At 35.8% G+C, this 17,174-nt stretch overlaps 1 protein-coding gene and 1 long non-coding RNA gene across 2 annotated transcripts in view; one reads left to right on the top strand and one right to left on the bottom strand.

The window, feature by feature from the left end:
* LOC131483402 (uncharacterized) overlaps window positions 1-3,058 on the top strand; it is a 32,322-nt gene extending 29,264 nt beyond the window's left edge. Inside the window, exon 5 of the long non-coding RNA XR_009247770.1 lies at window positions 2,727-3,058. This is a non-coding gene — a long non-coding RNA (uncharacterized LOC131483402). The remainder of the gene's footprint in view (window positions 1-2,726) is intronic.
* KIAA0825 (KIAA0825 ortholog) overlaps window positions 1-17,174 on the bottom strand; it is a 387,603-nt gene that overhangs the window by 87,103 nt on the left and 283,326 nt on the right. The gene's annotated exons all lie outside the window — the stretch shown is intronic.

Genomic DNA, 17,174 nt, shown 5'->3' with positions numbered 1-17,174 from the left:
GAAATGAGTGGTTTAAAACTAAAACGTGCTTTTAAGCAGTACTTTTGAGTAGAGAAATCACAATAAAATGTAGAATTCCTACGTTTAAATAGAAAGTCAATTTGAACCTTATTTCCTTATTTTCTTTTTCTTTCTTTCTTTCTTTCTTCCTTCCTTCCTTCCTTCCTTCCTTCCTTCCTTCCTTCCTTCCTTTCTTTCTTTCTTTCTTTCTAATTTGTGAGGACAGTCTGAATTGTTCAACCTAGTCCATTTACTGACATGTCTGCTTCTAGCTACAGATATCTTCATCTTCTGAGGGGATGATCGAACCTCTGAGTCAGAGTTAGCATGCAGGGGTTAAACTACCTCTATGGGCAGGATAGAGACAGAAACAATCTAAAATTTTATATGACTAATATATGACTGAAATGCCAGCTTATCACATATGGTGGTAAAGGACAAGCTCTATCTTCAGGGATTCATCCCTGAGTATAAAATAAGTCTTGAGAAACCACAATTTTTACCATTGGCTTTTGGGAGAAGGGGAAGCAGGGAATATTTTACTGCTCCCTCTTTAAACTCTTATTAGAAGGGCTGCTGAGAAGTTCTGACTCAGCAACTTCCCCAGTTATCTGGTCTTTTAAAAAGGTTCCAGTGTGACCTCAACTCTGCACAACACAGATTTATAATCAGTCTTCGGTTTGGAAAGCCAAAGCTTTAGAGAAACTGAGTGAATAATGTCAAAATAATGGTATTTCAGCTCAACAATGAGATTTTTTCCCATATATATAAAAACAGATGCTGGGAACAATTTTCAGGAGCATTTTATTGCTTTGATGGGATAATAAAATATGAGGTTATCATAACAGTGAGCTACCTTTTCTCCTGGAAAGAAAAGGTACAGCAAAGTATTTTCCTAAGTGGCAAAGTGGACAAGAGCTTCTCTCTGTCCTGTGTACATGGTGTCTAGTCTCAGAAGTGAGATTCCCAGAGCAACAATTTCTATCATGTTGTGAAAGAGGTTAAAAATGTTCTTTTGTCAAAGACTAATAGCACTGACAAGCTTATTCTAGCAAACCAAGCCCCCTCTACTCCTTCCCTCAGGCTCTCTAATTCACCCCCACCTGAATTGGGTTTTGGGGAGGAGGGCTGGGGCAAGTGGGATGCAAATGGTAAATAAGTAAATGAAACTCCATAGGAAGGCTCTTGAACTTGAAAACTGTTCCATACTTACTATTTTGTTTATCTTACAGTAATTTTATAGTAACTGTCCCCCTCATTCCTAACTATTCTAGAACTCTGCCATATTGATGATGACTTCATAACATGTACACATAGCAAATGTTAGTTATCTCATAATCCCCATAACTGCTCTGCGAGTGAGGTGTTAATGTTTTTGCACCTGAGCAAAACTGAGGCTCAGAGAGGTTAAGTGACTTGCCCAAGGTCACACAGTTAGCAAGTAGCAAACCAAGATTCAAACCTAAAACTTTATGATACCACAATCCATGCTCCTTCCATACAATGTCACAATACCTCAATTGGGAAAGGCTGGCTGTAGAATGAAGATGTCATTTATTCCAGGAAGTGGCAGAAATACGGTTTGAAAGGAATTTGAGCATTTCCTCTGGTTCATTTTTCCCCTTGTCTCCTATATCTTTTTATTTTCCTCACCTCTTCATTTTCCCCATTTTTATAATTAAGTAAAAAGATTTGTTCTTTGAGAGAGAAAATGGTGGCAAATGTTGTGCAGTTTCCTACTTTGTAGAATGTGGGGGAAGCTTCTGAATGGACCCTGACTAAAAAAGAAAATACCTTCCATTCACCTGCCATAGCTGCTGAATTCCCACCATTAGAGAGGCACTCCTTTGGATTAAATGAACTTTGTCTCTCAAAGTTGTCTTGGAACAAGTAAGTTTAGCATGTTATTTACTATTTTTCCCAATGTTTATGCACCCACTGTAATCAATCATAGAACATGCAACTTTTGGTCGCTAATAAAGCAGCATGAAAGGTTTAAATGAGTCCTTTGTAGCAGAGAACAGAACAAGTTCTTTGAGAAAGGAACACTGAAAGGAGTAGAAGCCAGGAAGGAGTATGGCGTTCTGTGCAAAGTAATCTTGTAGCATGTCAGCCTTTTATTTAGGGTTGTGCGGATCTAGGGGGAAAAGAGACATGTGCAGACTTTTAAATAAGGTTTAATTTCAGTTAGGATGCCAGGAGGCCTTCCCTGACTCCCCAGTATCAGATCACGTGTCTCTTCTGTGAGCATTTGTATATACTTGTATCTCCCCTTATCAGAGCACATCTTATTTTGCTATCATTGTTTGTCTGATTCCATCATTAGACCATAAATTCCTTGAGAACATTCATTCATTCAAGGACTATTTCCAGTGCCAGTGTCAAATTCGGGAGAAAAAAAGCTATAGAGATTACAATAACCAAAGGGTTAGATTTATTTTTTCACTTTGTATTTGGAGGTCTTGTGTAGCTTGTGTATAGGAAAAAAAAAAAAAATCAAACACATGCTTCTATTTCAGGGCTCTGGAGATGAGTAGATAAGATGTAGTTATCTTTCAGTAGAAGGCCATGGACAGTTACTGGGAAAATATAAAGGGAGATAAATGAATATATTTAAGAACTGTTTTTGAGGTAAGACTGAAACTCAAGAGTTTTTCATTTTGGCTAAGTTACTAAGAACCTACTTTATGATCCCGCTACTGACTCAAAAAAAAATGTGTAGATAGGTTCAAAATGTTCAAAGTGTGGATCCAAGTATAGAAGATTTTGAAAAACCAAAAGAAAGCAATAAAATGCAAGAACTGCAACATACAAGTGGAAGAACGATAAACTTATGAATTTTAGTGTATTGCTAAAATGCCAAAGATTACCAGGTAAGAAGCAGCTTGATAACGATCATTTAAAATCAATCACCCTTCCCAAAGAAAAGTTAAGAAGCAGACAACAAAAGACCCTCCCACAGAAGACTGTTTTGAAAATTCATCAGCTGTAATTGTGAAATCACTTCTTTATCCTGATCAGAAAAATCCGGCTACGAAATAAACCCCGGCTGACCAGATTCTGTCACATGACCCCATCATGTCGTTGTACTTAGTCATCATTGGGTAAATCATCAGGGCCATCATCAAATGTAAATAGATTTGCCTAGAGGAAGGGTGATTAGTGACTAACCCCTAGGCCGAAGCTCTATAACCTGTTGCAGCTCTGAACAGAGGCAAGTTCTGGGGCCAGTCCCGCAGTAACTCTGGCAAACTCACCACCTGCTGTCATGTAGAATGTAGGAGAAAGTGGGTGTGTAGCTGTAGACACCATTACTGGGGTAGGGGTAGTTGCTGACTGGCAGAAAGGCTTTGCTGCAATGCGGATTCACCTCTAAGGAGGCCCATGGGTGCAGGCCTGACAGCCCAGCTCAGCGTGCTGCACTAATGAACAGCCCTGTGCTAGGTGGTTTTCTCTCTGTTAAATAAATGCTGCAAGAGTTACAAAGAAGCTTGTAAGAATTCTGCATTACTTTCTTAAAGAAACCTGCAGTTTCAGGATGCTATGAGCCGCTGAAATCGCCATTTGCTAGGTCAAAAAATGGTTGATTATCAGTGATTTCATATGACTTGACCTAACTGTTAATTGGTCATGCAGATTTGGTACTACAGTGTAACTGCGGGGAGAAAACAAGAATTCAGATGTAAACACTAAATGCCTTATTTCTTCCCAAGGAAACCCTACTGGGTTAACAGAGAAGGCAAATTCCTTTTAGCTGCAATTAGTATTTGTGGAATATCTAATCACGCGGTGCTGTGAAGTATATACAATACACAGAAGAGACCAACATTACCCTTGAGGAATTTATCATCTGTATGTGAGGATTTGGCTAAATATAGCACAAAAACAGCATTTCCGTTTTCTACGTTGCAGACATAAATGGCTATATTGTAAAGTGCAACTAATCTTTCATAAACTATACTGATGCCAGTACTGCACATACCCAGAAATATCAATTGCCGGTCTTACTTTTTATGCACACCTGCCCCCCTACCCCAACGAATACACTCCTACCTCCCAGCCCCGCTACGTACACTCTATGAGTGTTCTTTCCAGGAGTGGCTAATTTGCAACATGAGATCCTTGTTGAAAATCATTAAGGATTTAAAGATGGTGACAGAAGAGCATTAAACTGGAAACTTCTAAGCATGGAACGCTGTGTCACCACCAGGCGTGTATGCCCATGACGTCACCTTGCTTCTTTCAGTTTCCCACATATGCCTATGCCTGAGTCATTCTACCCTAGGGCTTTGGCATTTGCTATTCTATCTGCTTGAAATGCTCTTCTCATGACTAAGATCTCAGCAAAAATGCTTCCTCCTCAAAGAGGTTTTCCTTGACATCTCTGTCTAAAGGAGCTCCTTTTTACGTCATTTTCTGAATACTATTTTGCTTTCTTTCCATTACTTCCCTGTTATTTTCTTGCTAATTTATTTATTGACTTCTTTATTGTCTTGTTTCCCTCCATTGGGATATAAACTCCACAGAGAAGTGACTTTATCTTATTCACTCCCTCTTGGTCATAGGCTCCTCAAACACTACATAGTAGGTGCCACTAAGTATGTTTCTGATGAACAATTGAACAAACTACATTATTTACAAAATATTTCTAATTTATAAAAAAGCTTCGCTGGTCTTCCAGGGTTTATGTGTTTGAACACTTAGCTAATCCACATGCACGCATCCAAACACAAGAACGAACCAATGAATGAAGTTCAACACTACAGCTCATGCAATACATCCAAAGTGAAACACACTCACTAGGCTGTGATTACTAGGTGATTTGTCTTTACAAATCATACTACATTCTAAAGGTCAACCAGCTATTAGAGTTAAATCTGCTATGGATCTCATATCTTAAATTTTTTTAAGTGAAAAGTAGGCATATATTAAAATGTTGACAGAAAACATCTCAGAATAATTTCTAAGAAAATATGGTAATTTTTTACTGCAACTGTGCTTGTCGGTAATAGGATATAATTAAGTCATTATTAAACACTTTATTAGAAAACTGAATGCAGCTCCAATTTTTTCACAGAGCTAATATTCAATCTAGAGTAGTTAAATAACAACAACAATGAAATACTAATTATAAAGGGTCACAAAAACTGGGACTTTGACCCATTGCAGGAATTGCAATCCTGAAAATAACCTTGGTTGAATTAACTGGGAGCTCATGTGAGATGATAAACCTCTTTTAGTCCACTTATTTAATTATATCTTTTGAATTTAAGGGTTAAAGACAGTGGCCCCCAAAGTCTTGACTTTACTTTCCGTGCCTCAGATGGTTCTGCCTAGAGTTGGTTACTGCATGTAAATCATCTTTTTTTGGTGGTTTCATAGTTTCCAGCCATAACTAGACATTAACAAAACAATTTATAAGCACTGACTGTTGAAGACATTCCTACATATCCAACGAGATACGCAATGCAAGCTAAATAGGAGAGCATTTGCAATTTAAAATATAATTTTCCATAATGAAAATGTAAAGCAGTCGTTCTGTTTTATTCAGTATGGCAGGTTAGGAATCCCCGTGAAGCTACATTGAAGCAAAGAGTAGATTAATAATTTAATTTGGTTCAGAACTATGCAATGGGGCACCACAACCTTTTATTCCTTAACCAGCTGCTGACCCTAATATGAATGAACCAATTAGACATCTCTATTTAATTGTTGGGTGACCCATCTAAAACTCACTAGGAATTTTCATTTTCAACAACACTCAACAGTCTGAAAGAATCCTAGCTATCCCCCTGGTGGAGGTGGTTGATTTGATAGAAGCACACAAAGGAGTTCAGCAAATGGGGGGAAGAAACTGCAAGATCATTTTAGACTGTGTTCTGTAAAAGAACATCTTAATATAATGAGCCTTTTTCAGTCTCCCTTGGCGGAGCATCAGCCCTCTCAGATAACCCCACACAAAGCAAATACCATCCGTCTGAAGTTACATTTGCTCCTTGTTATCACAACTTATGCCACTTAATTCATTATTCAACGAATTCACTTTCTTGTTTATTAGATGCAAGGTAGCCGCTTATCCCTAAAGGCCATGTATGCAAAAGACTGCTTGTAATCCTGTCACTTCAAACCTCTCTAGGCTTTTACATTGCTTCAGGAATTAGGAGGAAAGAAGCAAACAATTTAGATTTATTCCTGATGATATTAAATCTGTACATGATGAAAGAAATAAGAAAGAAATGCTAACATGAAATTTGTTGATTTGGAGAGTGGCTTCAGATGCTATCTTTACATGTAAAAGTTAGCATATTCACTCGCTTCCCATAATAAACACCTTGAATTATTTTTTCTACATTAAAGAGGAATGAATATACATATATATATGTATATACATATATATATTTTGTACAGACTGGCTGCAAAAAAAGGTAGTATGTCTCATCAACTTCATTTCAAAGATGCAGGCCAGCTCAATTCACGTGCTGAAAACAGATATTAAACATACTATTGAAAATCTGATATGTGATGTGTCAGGCTCTGGGGCACCATTCTTTAAGTATATATAATGTTGGATTAAAAAATGCATTGAAAATGTTTCTTTTAATTTTTTCAATATGAGTATTTCAAGATCCTTTTTGGTTATCAGTAAAAAAGATGTGATAAGTATATTCTGAATAATAGAAGACAATATAACACTGAACTCTTCACACAATATGGTATAATGGTCAGAGTTATTTCAATTTGATTTGGTAATCTTATGCTATTAAAATCATTAAAATGTAAACGAATTACTGAATTAAACAACTTTCACTCCACTCTTAGCACAATTAATATTGCATAAAATAATCTGCATAATTATACACAGTATGTTTACATAAAACATCCAGGAAAAAGCTACAAATCAGAGGCTGAGTGTAAAATATTTTAAGCTGTATGCTGAAGTCTTCTAAATATGGAAATCTAAGTGGCTGTTTTACTATTGGTGCTTTACGTAACTGAAGACAGTTCTAAATTTCATGCTTTACTTATTTAAATGCTAAATAACCCTATACTTTTTTAAATTCTCATAAATAAATATATGAAATATATCTAGACTGGATGTATTTTAAACCTGTGTGCGTTATTTGCAAAACTAAGAAGGATTTACTTTCTTCAATTAATTTGTATTATGAGGTAACTATTTGAGATTCAACATTAGTTCATCAACAAAACCACACAGAACATTTTAATGCAGCACAGCAAATACAGAAATGCCTAGGACAAAAGACCCAACATCTCTAGAAAATAGGAACCATTTACAAGGAACCTCACTTTGTGAATAGAGTTCTGACTAACAAAATAGTGGGCGAAGAATTAACTGCTACTATTCTAAGGAAGGAAATACACCTGAAACCTCACATAACTAGCAACTGTGGATATTATTGTAATTATTGCCATTCTTCCAAATATCACTCATATTAATACAGTGACGAACAAATTGATTTACCTGAATAATTAACCTTCACTACAGTATAACTACCTTAGGCACAGATTCATGTTTTCTATTCAGCTTAAGACATAAACCTACCAGAGAAATCACACTCATTAAACATACTGCAAAAATCAATTGTTTCCTGCCACTCAGAGGAATTAATATCAACAATTAAGTTGTGCAGTATTTTTAAAAGCTTATATCCATCTGTCTGTGCCAATTAAACAAAAGCAGCAAAATAGAGCAAAATGAAATTAACAAAGAATGCTAATAAAATACAACTTTTCTGTTGATGTCTTAGATATATAACTTTATTCATTATTGTACAACTCTTGGTTTTTTACATGTGGGAGATTTAAAAAGTCACCCAGTGATTTTTTATAGTGCAACCGTATGCTAGATAAAGATATTTAAGCTGTCAGTATAAACTGCTTCTGTTTTCATTTTGCATTTAATTTCAATGCCAGACTCAAGGCATAAATTTTTCATCACCTGCAATGCTATGAATAAAAGATTAAAAAAAGAACTGAGAAGAAATTCTAACACATGCGGTGCATGCGGCACATTGTGCAGACGCAGTATTCATAACTAGATGTTTAATTTCCATCTCTCTCTCTCTTTTTTTTTTTTTTTTACATCAGGAACATTATTATTTGAGTTAATACATCATGGAGCTAATTTCCCAGTATTTTAGTTTTGCAGCATTCAAGTTTACCTAGTTTGGGCCAAATAGGCCATTCATTCCACTTGAAATCTCAAGTATACGCCCTAAGATTTACATGCTACTTTGTTAGCACTGCAGGATTCTATTACTCTCATATTTCTGGAAAGGGAATATTTCAACATCATGTATTTTTGTTTTATTCCATGAAATAGCACATACATTAACCTTGCCTGAAAGTTCAAAGAACTAAGAATTACTAAAATGGTCCCACCTAATATCAGGTCCTCATTAAGGCTTGCTTCGTGTTCTCAAACCGAAAGATATAATCAATCCCAAGAGGTAGAGTTATGAGCTCAGTGTTGAGGCATTTTTTATTTAGTACTTAGGACTGTTTTCTGTAGCACAATGCATCTTCACTGTCACTTTATTAGCCTCTAAAGGACTCACAGACCAAGACAATTTCTAATTCCCACCAATAGAATCTGAGCGAGCAAGAGATGCACAAGAGCCCTTCCTAATCTCATCAGAAGGGCCTGGGGTTTATCAGCCTTGTCATTCTGAACTTCACTTTCTTAGGGCAGTCAAGAGCCCGCTGAGGACTCCAGGCCTGTCAGGGACATCAAGGGTCAGTCCTTTGGATGTTAGCGGCATCGCCTAACGTCTAGCTTATTGTCTTTGGCTCTAATTACTCAAACTAGTTTTTGTTTTTTTTGTTTTTATGGTTATTGAAATTAAGTCTAGGGAAAGCTTTGCAAAAAATAAACTGAACCATGTTCTGTTACATTATTATCAATGTGGTATCCAATTAGCTCAGTTGGTTAGCCAATAGTGCTAATGAGACCCAGGTCATTGGTTCAATTCCAGGGGGGCCAGTTAGCTTTACTTTGTACTATGGTCACAGATGGATACCTCATCTTATCCAGCTGTCTTAAGTGCTACTGGTCACCAAAATAACCAAATGAGAGAGCACGTCTGGATCAACACAAATCCATCCCTACAACTAGGCTCTAGAGGGCATCAGTATCATCTTTTGTGATCATTGTACAAAAATTAGTAGTTTAATACAAAACCTTTTTTTCTTCTCATTGTTTATGACGGTAAAGCAAGCACTTTAGATCTTCAAAATCATTTAGTAGGCTAAAATTAGTTAGACTTCATAACATCTCTACGATGTTGCAAGTTTAATTAAGCTTACTGTAAGGATGACAAAGCTCAAAGTGAGAGGTTAAGTCACTTGTCAGAGGTCACATAAAATGTCAGGGACATTTCTCAGATTGGAATCCTTGTCTTCGGTATCTCATTCAATCGTGGTACCCATGAGACTGCTCTGCCTCTATGGAAACAGCCTGAAGTCACGGTAATATGTCACTATATTATCACATTATTTTTCATTATGCTAGAAGACACAAGCATAGTGAAAAGGCATGGTGAGTCAAGGATTACAGATGCATCTCCCTTTAAGCAACATAAATGTATGGGAATTTGGATTTGTTGAACAGATAAATTAGAGGGTGTCATGTATCACTTAGTCTATGCTCCCTCATATTGTTATTAATCACTTTTTTTTTGCATGCTCTAACATCCAAACTAGACAGTATGCACAGGGGGCAGACCATGTCTAATATCTCTTTGATCCATAGTAAGTGTTTACATAAATATTTATTCATGACAATGGCATTTGATTGGAGGAGAACAGGAGACTGGAAGACTTCATACCCTATGGGCAAAATAGGAGGTGAGAAAAGCTTCATGAAGGTGGGCAGGAGTTTTCCTATTGAGCCTCTATAATTATAGCAATTCTAGTTTGATGTATTATATACAAACCTAACATATAACCTCAATACCAAGCATGAAGAGGACCTACAGAGACAATGCATTTAAGGAAAATTCTTGCCAAGAATAGCATGCTTAAACATCAGGGTAGAAGAGGCAGCTTGACGCAGCTATGGGAGGTAGAGACTTCTCTGTGCAACCCAATAGGACCCTGTCTTTGGGGAAATGATATTGTGAGAAAATTGGTTGCTCACTATTATAGAAGAGGGGAAAAAAAAAACCACATGATGGTGGAGTAAGGGAGGACAGTAAACACATTTTTCATTTTATAAAATGATTATTCCTAAGATGTCTTAAAGCTGTGTGTTTTTCTCAGGCCTGAAGCGATCTTCTTTAAAGATAAAATTGATTTACTGGAAAGTTTCAGAAATATGGCAATTAAAGTAGGCCTGTAAAGTTATGTCCCCCTCCTGTAACTAACTTAGATTTGATTCTTTTAGTAAAAGATCAAGTCAAGAGCTCTTGGGGTTGCTTTGTAAAAGGAGGAGACATTTTAGTAACAGGGCTTAACACTTATGTGATCCAAGAAGGAAATGGCAGACAGCACCAAACTAAGGTGTAATGTGTATGTTCCCTGTACGTGGGCCAATACAAGCTTTTCATTTCAACAGTGTCACCTCCTTTCTGTTCACGTCTATCATTAAATCTCGGGGTAGTGGAATTCCTCAAATAGCCTTCTGTAGCCTATGGGCTTATCACTAACTCCTACAGTGGTTAGGAATAATCACCATCTTCTTAAAAAATATATGAATATTCTGTACAGAATAATTAGAAAATGTAAATTCATTGCTCAATTTTGTTAAAAACGAGAAAAAATTAAAATCATTTAGTGCTTATTCTCAGGTGAAATATAGTACTCACTTTCATGCTACACAGATTTATAGAATAATTACATGGTCAATATAGTTCAATTTTCATCTTCTGACTATTAAAATAGTATTAATGAATTAGTGTTTTATACCATCAGACCTTTGATGATAATTTGCCCACTTTAATGTATGAGAAAATGTACTGAGTACCAGTATTTCGGGGATGGTTTCTTCCCACCAGATTAGTGTTTATTAACCTGTGAGGTTTCCAGGGTCCATGAACCTTCTGAAAGTATATGCAAATTTTGGAGGTATATGCATATGTTGCCTGTTTCTAGGCAAAGAGTTCTTAGAATTTCAAAGGAGTGCCTGTATCAAAAGAAAGGGTACAAACAACTACTCTAGATGTTCAGTTTGTGTTTGCTTTCAAGAAGTATTTAACATTCATCTCTCTAATAAAGGTATCTATATATTTACAAATATATTGTTCAATGTAATTGCTTTATGAATTATGGAAATAAAGTGCTGTGTTTTGTTTCTAACAAGTGAAAAGAAAGCAACACAAATGGCAGCTACAAAAATTTACACTAATTATTTCTACATTGAGCAGTGGGAGAGATTAATAGGGGCAGGTCAAGAAATGCCTTTCCTTGAGCTATTTGAGATAAAAACAAATCCTCTCTCTAAGACACATTAGGTGTAGTTCTTCCTAGGAAGTAGACTGCTAGGTAAGAAATCCTGGGGCCCTTTCCAGGTTTGTGATCTCTTTACTATGCATGTAGAAGATATGAAATAACTATTTTTATTCATTGCCAATCAAACACATCACTTTAGACACATGCCATGCTTAGCTAACCTGTCTTTTTAAAAAGGAAACCTATTTTAAACCAAAATACCCCAATCACACACACAAACACTGACACAAAGGCTGAGATGATCGAGAACCGAGTTCTATGTACTTTTGTGCCATCAACTCACTTGAGTTCTCACCGAATTCTCAAAAGCAAGTGAATCTTGCCAAAAACCTTTGAAATGTTATGTTTCTGTTTTTGTTTTTTACTCCCAATTGACTGAGATACAAAAAGTTGGATATGACATGAGTCAAATGTTTCTCAGCGTGTCTCAGATGACTGAAAAATTACAGATCTTAGCCCCATGCCGGGTTTATGTCAACAGAATCGCTCAGGAAGAGCTCTGGGAATCTAGAGTGTAACAGGTAATCCAGGTAAGTCATGATCATACAAGTTTGGGAAATGCAGATGTGGTATTCTTAGTCCTTTAAGATTTTGGATTTGGGCTAGTTGGTATGTGGTTCCTTTCTTCTGAAGAACTTCAATATATTATATAACTCTCTCAAATCAATTTCACCTGGAGGCTCAGAAAACACATTTCCAATCATGAAGTGAATTGTTGGTGAATATGCAACACAGCATTCCAGGAGTTAATTCAAAATTCTGTTGTCAAGAACTGTAAGGGAATGGGAACATGTGTATGATATTAAAAATAACAGCTTTCTTTATCCTCCTTTAAAAATCAGTACTGATTTCAAAAGGCATTGATAAGCACAGGGTCAGCATATTTTTTCAGTCATGCTCGTGGGGAAACATTAATTTAATATGCTCTTCTGGACAAGTGGTTCTTTTTGGATCTCACAAAAAAAGCTTTTAATTCAAAAGGGGAAGGGCAGGGTATTGGTGGAAAATTGTAAAAGGTTTATGAGGGGTTTTTCTTTTTTTTCTGATTAACAAAACTGAGAGCCAAGACACCTTCTGTTTCTAATCATGTTTCTATTAACTTGGACTTTTTTTTTTTCCAACCTGAAAGTGTGGGTGAAATCTTATACTTAGTTCTATGAAGGCACTTGCCAATATCATAATGCAATTACATTTGGCCACTTGCAGAATAGATCTGTGACCGAAAACACTGTTAACGATGGACAGTTTTGCCTTGGGTTATGTTTTTTCCCAGTAACATCATACCATATTTAAAATAATTTAAGCTTATATATAAAGGAGGAAATACAAATACAGAAGCAAATGCAAGCTCTCCTACACATCTACTGGCAAATACCAATGTTTCCCGATCAACAGTATGTGATTTCAGGTTTACATCACTAAAAAGTGATTGCAACTAAGCTACAAAACAGTATCAAAAGTGTGAGAGGTGACCTAATTGGGAAAAGCTAACTTTACATTTCTAAAAGCAATGCCCAGAAAATACTGATATATTTCCAGATTTTTCTTTATGCAAGAAATGCTCCAGAAGTGTTGTTACTGCCTAACAATAGACTATGAAAAACCGAAGGCCATGCAGCCATTTCTGTGTACTTTCTACTCAACTGGTAGCTCTATGCTGGCTGGTTTGTAATGTAGTTCATTCCATTATTATTTATGGTAAAAATGCTAAATTGTTCATGTAAATTCAACCGCCCCCTTTTGTAAAGTATGTAGATTTACTTTTCCCATGTGGTCACCTCCAGGGAGTAACTCTAAATTTCATTACGGAGCTAAGTGATTTTCATTTGGGGTGTATGTGAACATTTTTAAAAGGGAATTCCAACAGATAAAGAATTGATACTTGGAGTTTCCTCTAAATTTTATGTGCCCACATATTTAAATTATTACAACCGAACTAGCTTTTGATTTCAGACCGTCCTTTTGCAATCATTTCATCTATAACACAAGCTTGACTGTACTGTTTCTTCACAGTGATTTTGCTATGTCCCAAATTCAAGATTCATACTTTTGGTAAATCTGAAGCGATCATCTTCTCAATTAATTATTTGTAAGCCTGGAGGCGGCTGATTAGTAAGGTGAATTTAGAATGCCCTCAGGAGGATGTGAAATCACTCGTGAAACACACAATGTGTTTTGTAACATTACTGTTAAACAATCACCTAAGTTTCAGGGTGACTTAAAATGTTTGCCAGTCTTTCCATGTTGATCTCTACTAGTATTCCCACTGATACTATATCAGCAAACTAATGGCCTAATGTTTGAGACTGCTGAACATGACGTTCTTGAGGTTTCTATTACACAATAAATTATTTTGAACAACCTTTTGGGTAGTTCATTTATTTAAATGACCCCGAAAGCTTGGGGATAATTAAGAATAAAGTTTTATATAAGCTTCATTTTTTAATAGTTTTCTGGTACCTCTCTTCTATGGTAATCTAATTTATGTTGTCTTTAACATCTATCATATAAATATATTACCATGTGTAATTATTCTAAGCAGTAGCATTATTATTTTCATATTTATAAATATTTATTCATTTCAAGTCATTCAGCATGCTATTAATGGGCCATATAGTTAGGCATCCTAATTTGTTCTTGTGACTTATAATTAGTTTAAATAGAAGTTCAGGACAAAGTATTTTGAAGTTTATAAAAATTATTTTTTGTGTTACATGCATGTCCATAAATATAAAACTCAAAGATTTTTTTTTCTTTCATAATATACTATAATACGGTTACAAGTGCATTGAAATTCATCTTGTTAGAATGGTAGTAATATATCCCACCAGGACTACTGTTCCTAGTAGCAATTTAAAATAATTATTGTGAGACTTGATGCTAGACATCAGGTTTGCAATAGAATTACAATGAGGGAAGTGTATTAGAGACAAAACATTGCTGGAAGAAAACTTCATAATGGCGCAATTTGGAACTAAGCCTCAATTTTACAGTAATAGATTCTCTTTATGATGGCACAAAGGAGTGAATGCACTTAGCAAATTTAAATCTATTATTAGTCACACTTTGTGGATTGCAGTGCAAAAGGAGAAAAGAAATTAGCTTTTTAAGTATGTTCTTATATAAAACAGGTTCTAGTAAGAACAGTCTTATATAAAATCTCCTTGTTATAGTTCAGGAGCACTGTCAGTCTTTATAACAGCAGGGAGTTGTCCAGATTTAAAAGTCTTGCCAAAATAGTTCTGGAGGTCTCTAATTTCCAATTATAAGTTTCTCAAGTCAGGATACATTCAACATTGGTACATTTCTTATTTACAGAAATACAGTACAGAACAAGAGAGATGGAGTTAATTTGGTCTCAGCTGCTTACTGCGATCTCTCTCCTTGAATGAAGAGGTGTTTGTAGTTCACACTGGTACTATACCTACTTTTAACATGATTTTGATTACAGTAAAAGAACTCAACAGCATTAGGCTGGTATGATTTGGCACTCATCTGTGTAAAAGGAATTTCAATTGTCAATTTTGCAAAAGAAGCCAACCATAAGAATTCAGTAGGTATTTTTAGTATAAAATCAAAACACTAAAAATCCAAGCTTCCATTTTCAAGTAAAATGTTGTATTTTTGTTTTAATTATGATCCATTTTCTCTATTTCATCTTAAAATACTACCGAGTAGAATATTTGATAATAGCCGAATTTAGTTATAAACTGACAAATAACACATCTATAATGTTACTGCCTGGATACATAGGGATGCAGCTATAATCCTTAAGAAATATTAAACAAAATTCTTATCTGAGATGTTTCACTTAAGTATTTATCTGTGAAGAGGAGTGGAATCACCTGGCTGAATTGGGAAAGGTTAACCACACGTACAAATTAGTGTCATTAGATTGATGGGATAAGAAAGCAAGGACAAAAAAAGAATGGCCACCTGCAAACTAAAGTTCACTTAGCAGACATCACCTCTCCTGCTTTTCCTTCCACTTCTCGACTTCCAGTATGTTTTTGGACCTCAGCACTGTGTCTTGTCTCTCCCTCTATACCCTGGGTAATGTCACCCATTCCCATGGCTGAAGTCAGCATATATGTGCTGATGACTCCAACTTATCTCTTCAATGATCTCCAGACCCATTTAACCATCTACCTAATGAGTATCCTTCTCACATATTCCACGTAGGCATCTCAAACTCTATGTGCCCCAAACTGAGTTTGCTTCTACTCTCTCCCTGCAATCACATATATTCTGTCCCAGGTATTCTCCATCTCAGTGAGCCAACTACCCAACTGCCCAAGCCAGAAACCTATGTATCACCCAACAAACACATCCCTTCCATCTCCTATGTCCAACCAATCTCGAAATTCACAGGCTTTTACCTCCAATTTAACAAACTTGCTTATTTCCATCTATTCCCACTACATTCTCTATGATATAGAAGGAAGATCCTTCCAAAATAAAAAATGAGAGGGGAAAAAACAGATAAACACCAATACATAAAAATTGTCAACATTGCTTCAGAAAAAAAATCCAAATAAAATGAAAGATAAATCATAACTCGGGAAAATATCTGCAACATATATAGCAAAGAGTTAATGTTGCTAGTCAATAAAGAATGCTTATAAATCAGCGCCTAGACGACATAGGGGCAGAGAATAGAAGCAGCCAGTGTACATAAAAATAAAATGAGTTTTAAGAATCTGAAAAGATGCTTAATCTCACTCATCGTAAAGGGAATGGACATCAAAAGTAGATTCATTTTCCACCTACCAGACTGAGAAAATTTAAAAATTAGAACATGTGGGGAAAATGAGTCCTATCATATACTATGAGGATGTAAATTAGATAAATAAACAAGGATGCTTGCTGCAGCAATTCTTACAATAAGAAAAATGGAGGATAATATAAATATTTATTAACTGGGTTTTGATTAAATAATTTATGGAAACCCCTATTCTAGAATATTAGCTTATAGTAAAAAAGAATAAGATGGATCTTCATGAGGTAGTAAGAAAAAATCTCCATGTTATGTTTTCAAGTGGAAAAAGACACAGAAGTTGGACAATGTGCTTTTATTGGTATAAAAAATGGATCTACAAACATACATATGCATGTATATGAATAGAAAGAGATTCTCTGAAAGACTGCTTAAGACATGTTTACCGTGATTGCCTTTGTGGAGCCCTTTTATACAGAGACATGTGCTGCTTTTCAATAATTAAAAAGAGCTAGCTATAAAAATTACAAATATGATCATGCTATTCTCACCTTTAACAATTTTAATGGCGTCTAACTACTGCTAGGATAACATTCAAGTTCCTTAACAAAGCGTACGTAATATCCAAGACCTAGCCTCAACCTCACAGTGACCCATTCTCTCTCCATTTCCCTTTCATTCGCTGTAATGAACATCTTCAGTTCCTCAGATGCACTTGGAACAATTTTTTTTCTGCACGATTCACCTCCTCTTGGCCAACTTTTCATGCTGCAAAACTCAACTTTAAAGTCTCTTCTACCAGGAAGGCTTCTCTGATCTTCATATCCCTTTTTACAGCACTCCTCACACTTAATATTTTTTCCTACCACTAGACCCCAAACTCCATGAGGATGGGTACCATGTTGCCCTTGTTCACATTTATAACCCTACTGATCAACATTATGCCTGGTCTCTGGGTAAATGGATATATATGAACAGAAATTCAGAG

The sequence above is a fragment of the Neofelis nebulosa genome, chromosome 1 (genome assembly GCF_028018385.1).
Source record: "Neofelis nebulosa isolate mNeoNeb1 chromosome 1, mNeoNeb1.pri, whole genome shotgun sequence".
NCBI classification, from domain to species: domain Eukaryota; kingdom Metazoa; phylum Chordata; class Mammalia; order Carnivora; family Felidae; genus Neofelis; species Neofelis nebulosa.
Note: the sequence above shows the minus strand (reverse complement) of the source record. Positions and strands in the feature narration are given on the sequence as shown.